The sequence below is a fragment of the Panthera leo genome, chromosome D4, assembly GCF_018350215.1.
Source record: "Panthera leo isolate Ple1 chromosome D4, P.leo_Ple1_pat1.1, whole genome shotgun sequence".
Lineage (NCBI taxonomy): Eukaryota > Metazoa > Chordata > Mammalia > Carnivora > Felidae > Panthera > Panthera leo.
In genome coordinates, this window is record NC_056691.1 from 8,488,520 (window position 1) to 8,507,627 (window position 19,108).

Genomic DNA, 19,108 nt, shown 5'->3' on the forward strand with positions numbered 1-19,108 from the left:
TCGGTTAAGCGTCCGACTTCAGCCAGGTCACGATCTCGCGGTCCGTGAGTTCGAGCCCCGCGTCGGGCTCTGGGCTGATGGCTCGGAGCCTGGAGCCTGTTTCCGATTCTGTGTCTCCCTCTCTCTCTGCCCCTCCCCCGTTCATGCTCTGTCTCTCTCTGTCCCAAAAATAAATAAAAAACGTTGAAAAAAAATTAATAAAAAAAAAATTTGGGGGGAGCAGGATATATACTTTTGTTTGTGGGGCGGTGTTATTCTGCCTACTATAATAAGTTAGTTTGCCTTTCTCTACCTCATTTTCTTCACCTATAAAATTTTAAATAATAATAGTCCCTTGTGAAGATACAAAAATCACATGAGAAAATCGATATAGAAATTCGCGCAGTGCCTGACATTCTCTTGCTATTGTTATCCTTGTCACTATTCCTTGTGGCTATTAACGATGCTGTTATGAGGCCTCATTTCACCCCTGTCTCTGTACAAGTCAACCCAACAGAGATCATGGAAGGGTGATCCCCAGGCAACAATGGGAGGCATGGGGCAGAGCACGTTTTCTAACAGTGTGTGTTTAAATTGCATTTTGCAATTTCCTTTAGCACCCCTTTCTAAAACCCAAACAGTTGCAAGAGGCAGAGCCTCTGTACTTATGCCCCGCCCTTCTCAGCAATTCTGCGGACTGGCCAGAGCCGTGTGTCAAGCCGCTCTGTAACATCCGGGTCTCGGGAGAAATTCAGAGTTGTTTCTAAATCCTTTCCCGGGTAGACACTGTGCTTGCTGACCCAAATCTCCTAAATTGTCAGATGGCCTCGGGTTTGGTGACTGTTGAGAGGAAACAAACCACTTGGGCATCAGGGAATAAACAACACAGTGGCTCTCAGATGAAGGTAGATCAGCATGTCCGGCAGGACTTCTCTAACACAGATTGCTGGGCCCCACCCCCACAGGTTCCCATTCGGTAGGTACAGGGGTGTGGACCGAGAACTCACATTTCTTCTAAGTTCTGCTGTTGCTCATGCTTGGTCAGGGGACCACACTTTGAGAATTACTGGGATTGTATGACATCAGAGACGAAACAGCCCCCAGAAAGGGTTTCCCACAATGTCTGAGTTGGGCAAGTAAGGGAGCTGGATGGGAACAGTGGGAGGAGCCTTCCTGCCCCAAGCTCCCTACAGTGACAGGAACACCCCCTTCTTTTCGCGATGGATAGATTTTATCACATCCAATTTAGTAAATAGCCAGAAAGGCTGGAAGCCAGAATGTATTGTGCACATCACTGAGACATGGTTAAAAGCAACAGAATTGACTTGTCATTTTTTTTTTTTTTTTACTTTTGGAAAGTTTGCTTTTATTTTTAACCTCAATTTCCTTTCTTTCCCAGTTGTATTGAGAAATGATTAACAGATGTCACTAAGTTTCAGGTATACAGCACGATAGTTTGACTTAGGTATTTTGTGAAATGATTACCACAATAGGTTTAGTTAACATCTATCATCTCATACAGATAAAATACAAAGAAGAGAAGAAATTTTTCCTTACCATGAAAACTCTTAGGATCTACTTTCTTAACAACTTTCTCAGACATCATACAACGGTGTTAGCTACAGTCAGTACGTTATATATTGTATCTGCAATACTTACTTCAAAAGTAAAAGATTGTACCCTTGAACCATTTACCTCCATTCCCCGCCCCCACCCCTGGTAACCACAAATCTGATCTCTTTTTCTATGAGTTTGGTGGAATTTGGGGGTTTTGTTGTATCATGTTTGTTTTTTTAAGACTACATATAAGTAAGATCATACATACAGTATTTGTTTTTCTCTAACTTATTTCACTTAGCATAATCTCTTCAAGGAACATTAATCTTGTCGTAAATGGTAGGGATTCCCTCATTCTTTAGGGTTGAATAATAATCCATTGTATACATATACCACAACTCCTTTATCCATTCATCCATTGATGGACACTTAGATTATTTCCATGCCTTGGCTATTGGAAATAATGCTGCTATGAACATGGGAATACAGATATCTTTTCAAGTTAGCGTTTTCATTCCCTTTATACCCCCTCTCTTTCTGTTGTTGTTGTTTGAGGTATAATTGAGGTCTGGAGGCAAAAAAAAAAAAAAAACCACTTTGAAATTGATGTCCAGGTTCCTCAATTTACAGATTTACAGAGGAGGGGCTGGAGAAGGTAAGAGGCTCGCCCAAATCCGTAGCTGTCTGTCCTCTGTGGTGGAAAGGTGTCCTCATTTCAACACGGGACTGTCAGTCATCTCGATCTTTAAACCGTAATTCAATAAATCAAACAACTCTTTGGCTCACTTTGCAGCATCTGAAATATTCTTTCCTCAAGCCTCAGTCTTAATTCATGGCCACTCAGCTCATTGTTCCTCCCTTTACCCCCTAGCAGCCCCCAGTGTTCACGGCTGTCTGTTGTTGGCCAATTTGAGGGAAGCAGCAGAAAAAACGCCTGTGGACCTAGAGCATTTTCCTGCAAGGCACCCACACATTTTAGGGGGAGTTGCGATTAGGGCACATGTTTTCTTGGCAGGCAGAGCAGGGAAGGTAAGACAGACTGTAATTTAAATTTGGCCAAATAAGTAAGGCATCCCTTTGAGCTCTCCCGGGGAATGAAACTGAAAAGCATCAGATGGTTGATTACTTATCATCGCTAAAAAGGTTTTGATGTCTTAGAGCTCCCTTCAGCCCTAACAGTGAACCCGTTTCACACTCACACCCTCCCCATGGCAACGCCTCCCCCCTCCCTCCTCCCAACCCCGCCCTAACTGTACTTTTCCCAGCCAGCTCCCGGTAGCTGGAGAGTTTCACCCTGTGCCAGGTGCCACAAGAGAAACACACACACACACACACACACACACACACACACACACACACACACACACGATCAATGTTGGCTGTGTGACACTCTTGGAAGCCAGACCAGCATCTGAAGAGCAGAATATTCAGTCAAATCAACAGGTTGGTTTTCCCGCACAATGCTAAGTAATCACCGTGACTCCTTCTGTTCCACAGAATTGATGAATCCTCATTCGCTCCGGGCTGATGGTTTGGCCGTCATGCAGCCTCAGATTGGTGTCCAGCCTTGCTCTTTTCATCCGCCGTAGCTTAGGAAATGATAACTGGCTTTGCCACCTGGGTAACTTTTTAATGATCTGAAAGACCACAAGGAGCCAGCATTTCTTTTGTGCAGTTCCTCATTCAACAACCTAATAGCTATCTGAAAAGAGCTTTCTTGAAAAGAAGAAAAGTCTGTTCCTCTTGGGCAGAGGCAATGGTACCTCACGATTCTCTGATTAAACTATCACACTGAGCGTATTACGGGACATCCGACTTGCTTGAGACGGACTTACCGCTGAGGTTTCTTGGTATTTGCACTGATGCTTTTCCGCCAGCCAGCCGTGAAATGACAGATGAGTGTCCCTAAACTTGCGTGTGAATGGTAAGTCAAGTGCCCAAGAAGCTGCTGGGGCCCAGCCGCCCCCTGGAGCCACCCTGGAGGGGGAAACGTGTTTTTCTTTAGGGTTACCTTCTGTGCCCATGAACTTGAATCAGGAGTGAAACCAAGGTCGGCACCACAGCGGGGTGCGATACTGGAAAGAAAGCTCACTCCACGGTCTGTCCTCTGGCTCCAGTGGACAAGTAGCCTTTGCTGGCAGGTCCCAAACTTAGAACTGGAAGCAGGAAAATGGTTTTCTCTCCTCCCTAACCTCTTTTCGGGATATAACATTGGAAACCTCAAAACCTCTGTAAGGTTGTCTTTAAAAAAGCAACTAACTGCTTAGGTTTGGAGTGACCAGCGCTCCAGGCAGGAACCTGGTCATTACTGCGTGTAATGTGTCTGCAGCATCCTGTTTGTGTCTCGTGATTGGCATACTTTTTCAGCTTTCCTGTGATGTATGCAGATTGATTTGTTTTGAAAACTATGGATGTGCTACTGTGCTAACATACCACGTATGTTATAAATGATTCCAAAGTTAAAATGATGAGATACCCACTAAACACGTACCAACGGCCAAAATTTAGAAGACTGATGATAAAGGAGCCGAGTGGCTCAGTCGGATGCATGTCCCAACTCTCGGTTTCAGCTCAGGTCATGATCTCAGTTTGTGAGTTCGAGCCCCGCCTTGGGCCCTACGCTGACAGTGCAGAGCCTGCTTAGGATTCTCTCTCTCCCTGACTCTCTGCCCCTCCCTCACTCTCCGTGTCTATCAAAACACATAAATAAACTTAAAAATTTTACAAGACTGGGGTGCCTGGGTGGCTCCGTCGGTTAAGCATCCGACTTGAGCTCAGGTCATAATCTTGAGATCCGTGAGTTCGAGCACCGTGCAGGGCTCTGTGCTGACAGCTCAGAGCCTGGAGCCTGCTTCAGATTTTCTCTCTCTCTCTCTCTCTCTCTCTCTCTGCCCTTTCCCCACTCACACCCTGCCTCTCTCTCTCTCTGAAAAATAAACATTTAAAATTTTTTTTTAATTTTTAAAGACTGACAATAAACCAGTGGGACCCACATTCACCTTGTGTGAGAATGTAACATGGGATAGGGACTTTCAAAAACCATCAGGTGAATTCTGTTTAGGTTAAACATGCACTGTCCCTAGCATCCAGCTGTTTTATCCCTTGGCATTTACCTAGGAGAAATGAAAATATATGTTTGCACAAATATTTGTACACAAATGTCCATCAGTAGATGAAAAGACAAACCAATTGGTGGTATATTCAAACAATGGAATACTATTAAGCAACGTAAATGAATAAGCTACTTTTCCATATAACAGTATGGACAAATCTCAAAAATATTATGCCAAGAAGACAGATACAAGAAAGCATATTCACCTATTTATGTGAAAGTCTAGAAAAGGTAAAGCTAATCAGTGACAGCAGATCAGTGGTAAGTGGGCGAAGCAGGGTCAGGATTGACTGTAAGGAAGCGGGAAGGCAATTTGGCGGTGATGGGTATTTTCCGTATCTTGATGGCGGTGGTATTTACATGGGTATACATATTTATTAAAACACGTTAAACTGCACACTTAAGATAAGTGCGTTATATATGAATTATTCAACAAATATTCAGTAAACATACTGTTTAAAACCAAAGGTAAACTTCTATTCACTTTAGTACTAGAAATCTTAGCCCATGCAATCATATGTATAAGAACCAGAAATAAAATTATTGAAAAGGAGGAAAGATAAAAATCTGCATGGCTTTTAAATGCATAATATTTCGCTATTGGCACACAAGAACCTATAGAGTTAATATGATTTAAAATATTGATATAGAGGCAGCTGGGTAGTTCCGTCAGTTAAGTATCTGATTTTTGATTGTGGCTTAGATCATGATCTCATGGTTCCTGCTATGAAGCTCCTCCTGGCACAGAGCCTGCTTGGGATTCTCTCTGTCACCCTCTCTCTGCCCCTGCCCCGTGTGTGCACTCTCTCCCTCTCTCAAAATAAACTTGGAAAAAACTATGTAGTATTTGCTAATAATGTGATTTAAAGGTCTGGTTCTTTGTTAAACTTATCTTGATGCTTTTTGTGAAGGCTATGGGGTAGAAAACATACAAAAATGTGTAAATTCAAATGGAAGGAAGGCAAAATGAATTGAGCAAAGTAAATCACAATGATTCATTTTCAGCCCATCTACCATTATGCAATGTATTTGAAATTCAATTAATACATTTCTCTTTTCTCTGATGTCAATCAGAGACAGCAGAGAGCCTGATGCGGGGCTCAAACTCACAAACTGTGAGATCATCACCTGAGTGAAGCTGGACTCTTAACTAACTGAGCCACCCAGGTGCCCCCCCCCCCAAGTCTTTAAAATTTTCCAGCCATGAGACTTTTTATCATTTTCAGAAACAAAATCGTGTAACAATGAAATATTCCCAAACAACCATTTTCAAAATGTTCTTTCCATAGCACGAGTTTCTTTTCAAAAATAGCTCCTCCTCCATTTATTACTCAAAGTCATCTTTATTTCAGAAGGGCGACTTACGTTTTATTTTTTCAAAAATGTCTGCTAGTAAAATAATTCTGACCACTACTTGTCATCACGGAAAATTTCAGCAAATGACAACTCTTGTCTTTAACAAGAAAACTCCATGCCTCGTCTATAAGTAGAGCGACTCTTCTCTGTACTTTGCTGTGAAATAACCGGGGTAGGCTTATTGCTGGAAAGATTTTCAGGGATAGCCCCATGTTCTCACAAAGTACTATAAACAGTCTGCTATCTCATAAAGGCCTTTTTCTAAATATATATGAAATCCCATAGCCCCATGTGGACTTCTTCCTACAAAGATTTGTCTCTAAGAACTTGCTGATGTGTGATGCCTGTTAGTGGATATTAATATTTGCTGTTCTTATTAATTATTACCAGTGTTTACATCAGTCATCCTGGTACTACCTACGGTTTGAGACCATGTTTTGTTTTGTTTTGTTTTGTTATTTGATTATATGGTTTTGATTTTTGAGAAATGCTCCAGAAAGAAAAACAATCATAAACACACACACACACACACACACACACACACACACACACACACACACACAAAGAGAGAGGCTCTGGAAAATGGGGAGAGGTTAGGTTTGCTAGAACCAACCTGGCATGGTATCCATAAGAACTGTAGAAATGGGCATCCAACAAAATTGATATTTGGGCTGCTGTAGCACTTAGTTAATATAAGTCTGTCTATATATATATCTATATATAGATATAGAGAGAGATATAGATCAGTCAGGCTAGTGAAGGGTTTTGAACGAGGCTCTGCTAAACTAACAGAAGACTAACTTCTCAGGGTAACAGCAACAGAAGGTTTATTTTTTTGCTCATGTACATGTTCATGGTTATGGCTTTTTTTATTGACTGAAGCAAGTGACATGACCAAGGCTAATGTGAATGGGGCAAAAATGTATGATTTTACCAAGGAGAAGGGAAGAAAATTTTCATGGACAATGTGAAAACAGCTTGGTTTCTTCATCTTCAAAAATCAGTCTGATTTTGGAAAACCTATTGCTTGGGTCACAGAAGGATAACTCACATTGGCTTAAGAGAAAAGAGAATTTATTTATTGGCTCATATAATCAGGCAGTCCAGAGGGCTTCTGAGTAATACCATCCGGCCTCCAGAGAGTAGCTAGTGACCCAGATAAGTTTCATCCTCTCTCTCTCTCCCTCTCTCTTTCTCCTCCACCCACTCCTTCCCCACTAGAGCTCTGCTTCTTTCTATGTGGGATTCATTCTCCTACTGTAGACAGTCCGTCTTCGTGTGGACGGGAAAGACCACTGGCACGCAGGGGGCCCCTGAATAATACCCTTTCAGACCCATGACTCAGGAAACAAGTAATCTTCTCCAGGTCTACACTGAAAAAACATCTTAGTGAAGTATTTTGATCAGTCTAGCCACCTGTTCTTCTGACCCTCATTCCCAGAGGGATGGAGTTCTGTGATCGCCTGGACCCGGTTCATATGCCAACTTCTGTGGCTGGGGCAGAGGAGGAGGCTGGCTGCACCTGGCAACCTTACAGCGTCACACCATCAGAAGAGGGGAGTAAGAATTTCCCAGAGAGACCTGGTCCTGCGCAGGTGAAATCAACCGAGGGCCCGCACACATACCCGCCTTGCTCTCTCTAAAGAAGATAAAGCTTGTGCAAGTCTTTTGTAAACTGTAAAGCATTGTCCAAATGCTAATTGCTATTATTATTCCTTTTGAGTTGAGTTTTAAAAAAAAGCCCCATTATTTACTGGGGTAAATTAATGCCCGTGGCTGGCCAGCGTCGTTCCACCCACTTACTTAGGTGAAGGTAGAGTTGCCGTAAACAGGCAGGGGGTTCCCAGCGGATTGAGTACATCGGTGACAACCCGTTTCGTATTAACCCAGAAGTGACGCTTGTTACTTCGGAATGAGGGTGTACCTGCAAGACAACTGTTCGGTGACAATGTTGAAGAGTTCTGCAGTGTGCATTTTCTGAGTGCTCCTGGTCCCTGGCGTGGTGCTCGGGAATATTCTGGAAGAACAAGACACAACCCCTCTCTTGGAGTCACATTTCACCCCAGCCACATCCCGATAGCTCCGAATATGCAGATTGTGTCGAGGAAGGATCAGGACAAATTGACTGAATTTTTCACTTTTCCTCCTGATGCCTTGACAGCCTGTTTCTCATGCTTACTGGATGATGCTTAATTTAATTCATGTGCCCCAGGCAGCACGCTCTGTGTTGCAGCTGGTGCACAGTTCGTTTGAAAGGGCTTTCTCGGCACGGCCAAAGGCAGGAAGCACACTGCCGTGATACCTTGATGAATGGGTCCCTTGGGAAAGAGGCGCCTTTATAATGAAGTCACAAAAGAAATCTTCATAAATCCTTGGAAGCCCAGCAGCGCATATGTGCGAGTGCAACCAGCATACTTCCTCAACAACCCTGTTGAAGGTAAAGAAGGCCAATACTAAGCAGAATTAAAAAAAAAAATCTGCTGTGTCCCCCGCCCCAGGCACCATTCCTATAGTCATCTCTTCGCACACGCGCACACACACACACACACACACACACACACACACACTGCATCCATGTCTGTTATGAACACTGTTCCTGCCTCCAGGACCCAGGGCCCTCTGCTTTTCCAATCAAAACAGGGAAGAAGAAATAATTGTCACTGTCCCATGTTGACAGATCCCTCGGGTTACTCTCGGGCTAATGAATTTCACCCTCTAGAGCTGCGTTGCATGTTGGGCCTTGAACTGTAACTTGGGTAGATGACAGCTTCTGAGGAGAGGAGTGTGGGTGTCTGAAATCACACTTAACCTGATGGAGTCTCTGTAGGGGACTCACTAGGGGGCCCATCGCTTTGTGAGCCTCCTACTTTCCAGATCCTTCCTTGGCTAGGGCCTTTATCCCAGCTGGCATCCAGAAAGGCCCTGTCTCCATCTTGACTCCATTCCAGGAAGCAGAGCCACTTTGGAGGTAGTGAGGATTCACGGACTAATGTCCTTCTTTCCTTTCCCTTGACCCCCCCCCCCCCCCATGTAGAAGTTGGCTAAGGCTATTGTAACCAAGCGGAACAGACTGGGTGGTTTACACAGTAGGAATTTATTTTTTCACAGTGCTGGAAGCTAGGTGTCCAAGATTTAGGTGGCCACAAGGTTGGCTTCTTCTAAGGTCTGTCTCCTTGGCTTGTAGATGGCTTTCTTTTCTTTCTGTCTTAACATGGTCTTTTTTCTGGGTGTGTCTTCATCCTCATCTTTTCTTTAAGGACATCCTGGACTTGTCATATTGGGCTAAGCTCACTCTGATGACTTCATTGTACTTTACCTCTTTAAAGACTACATCTCCAAATATAGCACATTCTGAGGTACTGGGGATAAGGACTACAACATATGAATGTGGGGCAGACACAATTAGCCCATAACAACTCATCTTCCTCCCCTTATTCTGACTCCTGGCCTGGCCTCTTCTCCTCTCTTAACTGATGAATCCAGGGCAGGTTCGGCCGACCCAAGTCCCCAGTGGCCAGATGTGTGGAGCCGGAGAGAAGAACTAAGTGGTTTCCCCCAAAAAAGCCAAGAGTCAAAACCAAAAAGCCCTTGAAAAGGAGTAAGAAGATCGGCAGGCTTGAGGTGGTCACCAGAAGCTGGGGTTTAGATCTGAGGAGTCAGGCAGCCAGCGAGGACACAAAGGAGGAATGGTGAATCAAAATGGCGGCAAGACGGCACTGTGGGTCAACACCAGAGTTAACACAGCCTAGCCCAAGGCTGCTTTCTACAAGCCTCTGGCACAGGGATCTGACATAGATTAGGCATTCACCCACCCTTACCTGATTCATTCAAAATCCAGGCTTTCTCTTCCTTGCTTTGCCGTTTCTAGTTCATGATTCTGTGACATTATGCACATTGCTCTCTCTGCTCGAAATCCCCTTCTGCCCCAGTGTTGACCTGGCAGCTCCCCCATGACCTTCTCCTAAGCTGCCACCTCTGATGTAAAGCCTCCCCAACTCAGTACATCTTTAGCTCTTCGGAGATCCAACTAGGTTATCAAGTCTCACGAGAATAGAGACATACCTGTGCACGTTTTGAGTCCCCACAGATGTAAGATATCAGCAAATGCCTATCCAGTAAATGTTTTGAATTAGGCCGGTCAAAATCTGTCTTTGAACTCACTTGGTTTATATGTCCCTTCATGCGTCTCTCATTCTTCCTTATATGTAGGGAAGCATATGTTTAGCTCAGTGCCTTAAGTAGTGTAGGCACAAATGGTTAAAAATGTAGACTTTGCTGCCAGACTGCTTGGGTTGAGCTCTGACCCCAGTGGTTTTTTGTTTTGTTTTGTTTTGTTTGGGGACTGTACTAGTTTGCTAAACCAGCCGTAACCAAGTACCCTAAACTGGGTGAACTTGAACACAATTCATTGCCTCCTGGTTCTGGAGGCTTAGAAGCTAGAGATCGAGGTGTGGCCGGGTTCATCCCTTCCAGGAACTGTGGCGGAGATTCTATAGCGTCCTCTCTGCAAGTGTCTGGTGCTTTGCTGGTATCCCTTGGCTTCTGCGACATCGCCCCGACCTCTGCCTTCATCTTCACATGGGCGTGCACGTGCACGCATGCCCAAGCTTCCTCCTCTTGGGGAGAAAAGAAGGCCTGTCGCACCGGATTCGGGGCCCACTCTACTCCAGTAGGACTCCAGCCTCTGTCGAACTCAACACTCTGATGAAGTGACGACATCTGCAATGACTCCATTTCCAAACAAGGTCACATTTTGAGGTACCAGAGATTGCCGCTTCAACATAGCGATGGGGTGGGGGAAGCACATTCAACCTGTAACAGCGACTCCTGGCAGATTACCTAGTTTCAGTCTCTGCGTTAGTCAAATGGAATCATCACATAGCCCACCTTCTAGGGACGCGTGATTAAATGAATTAACGTACGTAAAGCACTTCAGACAGAGCAAGCCACCAGGAAGCCCTGCCTCAGCATTAGCTAGGATTCTGGGCCGTGTGTATGGTTACCTCCTTCACGAACCAGCTGTGTGGAGGCAGATTCGCTGGGTCATTTTTATACACTGACGATGGTATCGCATCATAAACTGTGCAACATACAGCAGATCCCTGTATGCCTGGTAGACAGTCTCTGAGCTGAACTGACCAAACCGAATGGAAGGCAGGGACAATGCGGGTGATCGCAGGGCTGGAATTCAACGTCCACGTACATTTGTCAGATAGTCCCTTTGGCAGATTACACGTTATCGTGCCATTCGCGTAGTGGGGTCCCAAAAGATTGGCCTGGGAAGACTTTGAAACCCCTCTTCTTTCTTGGTTTCTTCTTGAGATTTCCTGCTTGCTTCGAGAGGCTTAGGGAATTTGGTTTTACACATACAAATGCTGTTCTGTCTCCAGGTGGAGAGAGCTCACGCTGCCTGAGCCGCTTACCTTGGTTATTGGCGTAATTGAATGCCGCAGTTCTGGAGTTCTCTACTCAGTTGTGATATTATCACTGCGAGGCAGGAGAAAGAAGGGAAGAACAATGTGATATTTCTTCCTCAGAGGCCTGGGTGGGCCATCTGGCAATCTTTAAATCTAGGTGCCAGATTGAATAACATGCTTTGGGTGACTTTTTAAACGTATTATTCAAGGGAGATGTTGTTTTAACCTCTGTGCTGCACACCGCTTCCTAGCTGATGGAAATCTTTTCTCTCCTTTGCTTGAGAATTATGTGGAACACAGCCCAGCAGAGACTAATAAATCAGCACGAGAATTCCTCAGCTGGTCTGAAGAGCAGCTAATGATGGCAACGGTGGCTCAATTTTTCTGCACAAAGCAAGGACAGGGAAACAAGGCACAGTTGTCGTGCAGCAGATATATGAGGCACAGTCTGGATCCTGACCAATGGATCTTCCTCTTCTTCCAGCCAAAGTGGGGGTCATCTCCACGCGGGCATGAAAGATGTCTGCATGGGGGACAGTGAGTCCCGCTTGTAGCCTTGATTGGGTTGCACCCTGGTTTCTTGAAATCGACAAGTCGCGTCACTTTTCTGGGTCTCTGTTTCCTCTTAGGTACCGTGAGGTTGTTGAACCGTGACTGATCTTTGAGGTTCCCTTATGTGCTTTTCCTTTCTGCCTTGTGGTCCATAAACCAACAGAGCCCTGGTCTTCTGTGTCCGGGCTAAATGGTCGCAATCGCTATAGTTTCTGACAACCCACGCTTTAACTGCTCTCTTGGAGTTCAGTGTCAATAGCGTGTGATAATTGCGTGATACTGTGATGATGTATCATCTTGTTTCTGGCACAGAACTCCTCGGAAGCCCTGGAATTTCTAGGTGTTGAGAGCTATAAAGTTGTCTTTTGTTATGTTAATGAGCTGCTTTTAGGACCGCACCTAAGGAGAGCGGCTGGTTGCCTGGGGAGCCAACCAAGTTGTTAGAAGAGGAGAAATTTCATTCTCACCCCTGACCTTGGGGGAGGGGACAGGGATTGGAGATTGAGTTTGCTTGCCAATGACTGATGATGCAATCAGCCACGCCTGAGTAATGAAGCCCCTGTAAAAACCCAAAAGAACAGGTTCTGAAAGCTTTCAGATTGGTGAACACGTGGACACTGGAGAGAGTAGTTTGCCTAGAGAGCCCGGAAGTTCGTTACCCTTTCCTCAGACCTTGCCCCGTGCATCTCTCCCAAATGGCTCTTCCTGCCTTACCTCCTTTTATAATAAACCAGCGACCTAGTAAGTAAAATGGGTGCGTGGGTGCCGTGAGCTGCTAGCAAAGTAAACGAACTAGAGGAGGGGGTCGTGGGAACCTCCTACCTGTAGCCTGTGGGTCAGAAGTACGGGTCACAGCCTGGGCTTGCCACTGGCGTGTGGAGGGAGTGGGGCAGTTGTGTAGGTTTCAACCCTTAGCCTGTGGAATCTGGTGCTGTCTCCAAGCGGTGGCAGAATCATCACCCTGTTGGCACCTGAGAATTGCTGGGTGCTCTGTGGGAAGCCCCTCCACACACACTCATCAGAATTGGGTCCTAGAACCCAAAAGTAATCTGCGTCTAAATTGCTTCGTCTCAAACTGAACTCGAGCCTGGAGTGAAATCCTGAGCCTGTTTGGTAAGTGAATCCTATGAAACAAGGGACACACGAGGTCAACTCTGTTTCTTAATACTGAGAAGCTGTCTGAGTGGCTCTGCCTGTAAGTCGAGACTCTCCTTGGCCATCACGCGTGAACGTAAAAGGAAAACTGTTTTCCTAACTCCTGATACTTTGCACACCTAACGTGTGGGGGTTTGTTCCCTACGCCAACCGATTTCCCAACTCTCTGGACAGCATCTGGGGTCAAGTAATTTAATTCAATTCTGACACCAATTACCTGGAGTCAGTGTCAGATTCCATGGGTTCAAGGACTCAGTCCCCCAAGGCTGCCCGCGTTTTGATAGTTTTCTAGAACAGGTCAAAAACTTAGGGAAACATCTACTTACATTTGTATCCGTTTGTCGTAAAGGATGTTATGAAGAGTGCAGATGGGCGGCCAAATGAAGGGTCCCAAGCTTAGGAGCTCCCGTCCCTGTGAAGTAGGGATGCTTCTTCCCAGTACACGGATGCATTCACTAACACGGAAGCTCTCTGAGCCCATCGTTGAGGGATTTTCATGGAGACTTCATCATGTGGGCATGATCATTGATTAACTCTGTCTCCAGCCCCTCTCCCCTCCCCGGAGGATAGAAGGGAGACTGAAAGTCCCAAGCTTCCAATCAGTGCTCTTTCTGGTAAGCAGCCCCCATCCGGAAGCTATCCAGGAACCCCCCCAGGACTCCTCTCGTGAGAACAAAAATTTCTGCTCTCACCCGGGAAATTCCAAGGGATTTAAGAGCTCTGTGTCAGCAACTGTGGGGCAGGGACCAAATATGTATACTTCTTATTATATCACACTGTCTTTGTAAAGGCTCAACGTTAAACTGAGATTGAGAGGACGAAATACAAAAAGTGAAAACCATCCCCGGACCTCACCTTTAACTCAGGGCTTCTTAGCAGGCGGACTGAGGTCATCGATAAATGACAGAAACAGATGAAGGGTCTTCTGGAAGTATATCAGCAGGTCACTTGCTGAAGGAGCTTGCTGAAACACTTTGAGGGGTGACAAATTAAAGCATCCACTGGCCGGGGAAAGTTTAACTGAGGCAATGGATGGTTCGGGACTGTCTCAGAAGAAAGATGTTTTGTAAGCGTAGAGCGATCTGGGTCACCGCGCTCAAATGGTGACTGGATATTTATCTGAAGCAAGAAGGGACGGGCTGTGGAAGGTGTTCCGAAATGGAACAATTCCTGTGACAAGGAAACAGAAGGAGGGACACACGGACCAAGGATCAGATTCTGAGAGTCTGTGATTTGGAAAAGGAAAAATAGATTTTTTTTTTCAGCCCTGATTTCTTAGTAGAGGCCCCAATGTGTTTTTTTCTATAAATCCTTAATTACATTTCATTCCGTAACGGAGTTTTGCATAAGGTAACAGTTTTCTTTAGATCATAAATATCCCTGGTGATTCATAATACTCCTGGCTTGACCTTTCAGAAATGTGTTTTGTTTTTTTGTCTTTTGTTTTTTCATGAGCCGCTTTCTTAGACTGAATACTCTTTTTCTTAAGAAGGACCTAGAGGGGCGCCTGGGTGGCTCAGTGGGTTAAGCATCTGACATCAGCTCAAGTCGTGATCTCCCAGTTTAGGGGTTCAAGCCCCGCGTCGGGCTCTGTGCTGACAGGTCAGAGCCTGGAGCCCGCTTCAGATTTTGTGTGTGTCTCTCTCTCTGTCCCTGCCCCACTCACACTCTGTCTTTCTCTCCAAAATGAAAAACTAAAACATAAAAAAAAAAAAAAAAATTGAAGAAGGACCTACAGAAAAGGAAACTCAGAATGCCTTTGCTGCATTTTTTTGTGACATGCATTTTATCAGCCCTCACTACAGAGGAGCGATTGTACTTACCTGCTGTCTCCTCCAGGCTCCGAGGAGTGAGCTGCACATCAGGCTGTTCGTATATCCAAGTCACCGGTGGCTCTTAAAGCCAAGGATAGGCTAATTATCTGAATATCACGTTTGATGAGAAGCCATTTGCAAAGATGAAACATTTGAGGTCTGGTAAAACCTGAGACAGTTTTTATGGGCTCGTAACATTTGGTGGAAATTAAAATCCAAATGACCTTCATTCCTTCCTATTTGTCAAAATATTGTTTGGTCTCAATTATTCTATAGACAGATAGATTTGTTTTCAACGAAGCTCCCCACTTTTCTTTGGCCTGTAAGTAGTTTGTTTGTATTATTTTTATCCCATCAGCTACATCAAGCATGTAATCTGTTGGTCATGTATATAAATGGAAGGCCCTAACTTCAAATAGTCCTTTGGTGCAAATTTTAAAATCCCTTTTTCTATTAAAAACTTCAGTCCAGGGGTGCCTGGGTGGCTCAGTCATAACCGTCCGACTTCGGCTCTGGTCATGATCTCGTGGTTTGTGAGTTCAAGCCCCGCGTCAGTCTCTGTGCTGACAGATCAGAGCCTGGAGCCTGCTTGGGATTCTGTGTCTCCCCCTCTCTCTCTGCCCCTCCCCCACTCATGCTCTGTCTCTCAATAATAAATAAACGTTAAAAAAAATTAAAAACAAAAAACTTCAGTCCAGTCAAGAGGTTATTTCATGACCAGTTGCTACAAAAAACCAGAGTGCTCTTGATAGACTTAAATCAATTTGAGTTTTGGTCTTCTTATCTATAGAGAGGAGATAATAAAGCCCCTCCCACAGAATTGTGGAATAGACATAATAAATAAAACGCAAAGGTGGGGGGTAAAGATCCCATATTATCGTTGATTTTACCAAAAGCAAAGCCACCAAAATATAACTATGTGAATATATAATCACATAATGTAACTGGACGTACATAGAATCGCATAACTTTGTACTGTTGGTGTGTCTGCCCAGAGGAAAGAAATGAAAAGTTAGCTCGTGTTTATATACTAATATTTAGCGTTCCTCTAAGGCCCATAATTATGCTGGAGGCTCACAGACCTCTACATCCTGAAGACTGCTTATGGATGGAAACAATTCCTTAGTGGGGAAATGTACTCATGCATATAAGAGGAGGTGTAGATAGAGGAGGAGCGTCTCCACTCTTCTGCATCAGCCCCCCTCTCCTGCACACTCCCTCAGGGCCCACATGGAACCCAAGTTTAGGTAGCAAAACAGTAAAAATTGATTGAAGTCCTTGAACCCCATGGTTCTGTTATGACCGTCATGGTTGAGAGGTCCCTTGGGCTGAACAAGACCTCCACTGTTTATCTGTTGGTTCACCTGCGTGTAACAGAAAACCCAAGGGAATCTTGGCTTATACACCCAAGAGATTTTTTTTCTTCCATGCAAAAGATGGGATGGGCATTGGGGAGGGCACTGTTGTGATGAGCCTTGGGTATAGTTTGTAAGGGATGAATCATTGGGTTCTACTCCTGAAACCAACACTACCCTGTATGTTAACTAACTAAAATGCAAAAAAAAAAAAAAAAAAAAAAAAGTCTGATGAGGTAGCTTAAGGCAAGGTAGCAGCTCCAAAGGATTTGTAGAGACCTAGACCCCTTGCCTCTCTCTGCTACATATTCCTGGTAGAGCTTATCACCTAAAGGTCACATCAACGCCAGGTCGGCTGCTGGAACTTCAGCCAACAAATCTGTGTGTAGGTAATAAGTTGGCAAAGGGAGGGCTCAAAAATGGCTTTCCTTTGGTTTCTTCCCCCCTTTTAGGGAGACCTGCTGGAGGTCCCTCTCAACACTTCATGTTTATACCTCCTAGACCGGAACTTAGTCAGTTAGCCATGCTTGGCTGCTAGAGAGGCTGGAAAGTAGAGTCTTTTAAGTTAGTACATTGTTGCTTCTGGTAACACAGGCATTACATTAATTAGATAAAAAGCAAAAATGGATATTGGATAGGCAGTGAGCAGTTGCCACACAAAGTGTAAGTTACTTGGGCTATTCTGGGGAAAGAGTAGACAGTGAAACACTACGGTCAAGGGGAGTTCTCCTGACAGCCTGATTAACTGTCTACATCCCTACTCCACTTCACCTGGGAGCTGGTCACTAATAACTAGCCTGGCTCACCCAACACAGGAAAAGAGGGAATAATAGCTAGCATGTATTGTGCATCTGCTCTTTGCCAAATGATGCATAATCACTTTATAGGCATTACTCATTAAGTCTCAGAGCAACCCATGAAGTCAGCACTAATGTTACCCCTAGTTCTACATGTAGGGAAACTGAGGCTCGAGATCAGTTAATGTGACCGAGTTTGCTAGAAAGCAGATAGGCAGAGACTTGACCTCAAGCCTGTGGTCTCTTAACTATTGCAGTATACTTCATCACCCACAAAAGGAAGGAAAAAGGAGCAGGAAGAAAGTCAGGAAGAGGGGACAGAATAAATGCAGTCCCAGAACTAATGTGAAAAATGGTACGTTCCAATAAGATCTTTTTTTAAAAAATCTGTATGACTTTCACACAGATATAAAATGAACATGTGTCACATATTTCCCTTAGCTTACGAATGGGTAAGCTAGTAAGATGTTAAGCCTGTTGAAAGGGGAATTCGGAGAACCACATGTGTATAGGTGGATGAGGAATACTGAAAAGGATTTAGAAATAGACACAAGACCAGTCTGTCCACAGGGCGATAATCAATTACATTCCACCAGACACAACTCCTTTCTGTTTTTGACGATAAGAGAATTGCCTGCATTATCATCGGTTTGACTTACAGAGTTGTAAAATAGCTCTGAGACACTGAAAGGCAAACATAACCTATAAGGAAGGTTATGCCGGGCGGGGCACTCCATAACCTTTGTGTCAATGTTAAAGTCTCCTAATTTGAAAAACTTGTCCTGACATACCTAAATCACCCTCTTCTGTTACCGGAGATGCCAGCATTTAGAGAGGACTAGAGACTATTGGCCAAATTTCTCTTACCCACGTACCCTCCATTTGCCCGCTGCCAGAGATTAGGAAAGGCAAAGAGTGATGTCTCCTGTTTGAACTGCCCCAGTGTGTTGGTAATAACTTTCCAAGCCAAGATGAAACATTGAATCCAAGGCTGCCATATCACCCTTGGTGAGGTAATTAACAACTACTTATCAGATGCCTTTGATGTACAGACCCTCTGCTAGATGAGCAAAACAGACCTGTACCTGCTGTCAGATATTTATAGCCTACAAGGGAAAACACTTTCCAGTAGAGGGTAAGCAAACTGGCTAACAGGATGTATGGTGGTGCACCACCCCCCCAACACATCCACAGATGACTCTGAATTGCTTCTGTAGACGTTACATATTTCTTAGTGCTTACTTTATAATTTGGTCAAAGTATCCTTTCCAAGCCTAGACAGCTTGTCTGCCTCCTTGATGCTCTTCTTCCGCAGTTATTGAGCTTTCTGGAACATCATCAGAGGGAAACAACTAAGTGTCTTAAAGTCGCCAGTGTGCCTTTTTTTTTTTTTTAATTGGCGTCCAAACTCCAAGGTTGGCAACACTGCCTTCATAAAAGCTTTATGTGACTTCTGCGCCCTTCGGAGATTCTGCAGTTGTATGGGGGTGGATACGTTCTCGCTCAGCACAGAGATGTTCCTGGACTCCTCAGGCTCTGCCCTTATGTCATCTGAAAGAGAAACAAAGAGAAAAACAAGTTCCTGTCTTTGTCTCTCTCCCCGCCACCTTCCTTCTGTGTCTGTCTCCCTCCTTGGTCATTCTCTGTCTTTCTCACTTTGTGTGTTGGCCTCATTTGCCTGCCAACCAGTTCTTGTTTGCAAAAGTTTTTTGCACTCACATCCCTGGCTGGTTCCTCCCAGGGGCCCATTTACTCTTTCCTGGGGGCAGATTTCAGAGGGCCCTGTTTTCTGCACACTGATAATTGGGCACCAGTGGCTCAAGGCGGGGGGGGGGGGGGGGGGGGGGGGGGGGGGGGGGGGGGTCTTATGCCGAGCTCAGTGTATACCTTGATTATAGGCAGAAGGGAGGGAAAGGGACAAGGGAGAGAGACAGCGACCGTGGGTACTCCCTCCTAGACTCTTCTTAGAGACCAGCCAGGCCACAGTGCTGCTGTCTCTGGTAACGGTTACGAA

The 19,108-nt window shown here is 44.9% G+C and overlaps 1 protein-coding gene across 1 annotated transcript in view; it reads left to right on the forward strand.

The window, feature by feature from the left end:
* The window catches only part of LOC122205518 (histone-arginine methyltransferase CARM1-like), a 284,500-nt gene that overhangs the window by 172,769 nt on the left and 92,623 nt on the right, over window positions 1-19,108 (forward strand). The window lies entirely within an intron of this gene.